This window comes from Cynoglossus semilaevis, chromosome 14 (assembly GCF_000523025.1).
Source record: "Cynoglossus semilaevis isolate Cse_v1.0 chromosome 14, Cse_v1.0, whole genome shotgun sequence".
Taxonomy (NCBI): domain Eukaryota; kingdom Metazoa; phylum Chordata; class Actinopteri; order Pleuronectiformes; family Cynoglossidae; genus Cynoglossus; species Cynoglossus semilaevis.
Window position 1 is genome coordinate 2,246,280 of NC_024320.1, and position 1,690 is coordinate 2,247,969.

Consider the following 1,690-nt stretch of genomic DNA (forward strand, 5'->3'; position numbering starts at 1 on the left):
CCTTAAGCATTTTCTTTGTGTGTGTTTTTATGTGTGTGTGTGTGTGTTTAATAGAACAAAATTTAATATTTAATAGAATAGAATTTAACACTCTCCCGCAGCAGCTCTGACCTTTCATAGCTTCAGATTCACACTCACAATGTCTGCAATTAACCACAGTTCTGACTCCTACCAGATTAACAGTTGTAGAAGTCACATGTACACACATATACACGTACTAAGCGTCTGGGTGAACTGCTGCCCTCCACCAGCACCACTGAGCTGCTTATACATGCTTTAATCATCTCTACGTTTGTCAAGAACAGCAATTAGATGGTGAGGAAGATGATTATTTAAAAGGTAGTTAATGGAGTTTTCCATCTGCTAGGAGAACTGAGGAGGAGGGAGAGAAAGAGGGAGAGAGGCTGGAGCAGAAATGATTTAAAGAATAATGCAATGGTGAAAGATGTGCAGAAAAGAAAGTCTTTTTCTTTTTCATGGACAGGTTAAATGGAGTTTTTCTTTCCCAGTACGACATTTCATATGCCTGTGACCAAAGATGTCGTAGGAGGTTTCATATAAAGTCCATGGTTTATTAGCATCGGCATTAGGTCTGCAAGAGGCTGTGAAACCAGAAAAAAAAATGTTTAAGGCCACACACCACAGTCCTCACCAAGCTAGAAAAACAAGTACAAATAAATACAGAGAGAGTGTGGGTCTCAGTGTGTGTCTGTAAACCTCAGCCACTGTGCAGGAGCATAGAATATTACTGTGACTGACACACACACACGCACACCCACACACACATAAAGCCTACTTTTGGAGAATCGATATTTTACTTTTACTGAAATTGACCAAACACCTGTTATGTTTCCACCATCAGACGTCTCTCAATCAGTACAAGCTGACAATCACATGAAACCTGCTACCTAAATGTGACCTGAGTGAAAGCATGCCTCATCTCGAGATACAAGCATAATCCGTTCCAGGACCAAGCTCATAACTCGAGGTGCTCGTATCTCGAATCATATTTTCCCAAAAGAAATAACAGAAAGAAAATGAATCCGTTCCAGCCCTCTAAAAAACTCCCTTATTAGTGCTAATAACAATGGGAATACGTTTTTAATTGTTATAGAGACATACACACACAAAGAATTATAGTATATAAGAATTCATGTGATATAAAATAAAATGTGGTTTTAATTTTCAGTTCTTACCTTCGATACAGGCGATACAGTAGAGGCTAATAGCGACATGTGCAGAGTAGGAGGAGGAGGGAGGGAGGGAGGGAGGGAAGAGAGTTGGCTCGTACATAGACACTTCTGTACCGTACACTACGTAACTTACATAAACCTAAAATTATCTTAACTAAACTTAACTTACTTTTTTTTTTTTTACTTTAGGATGATACATATCATGGATGCACTGCGATCATACGTGCGTGCTAGATCACTCGCGTGCACCACCCTCATATTTATTGACTCACTACCATCCTCACCACTCACTTTCTTGGGACTCATCACTATTATGAAGAATAATGCACAAAATAGAGAGAAAATCATGTCGATAACGCTACGTACGGAAGCAACGCTTACGGGGCGGGGCTGCCACGAGTGCTCAGCCACCTAGCATTAGGTACAACAGTCCTGGTACAGACACCACAGCTAACATTAGCTACAACAGTCCTGGCACAGACACCAGAGCCTGCTAC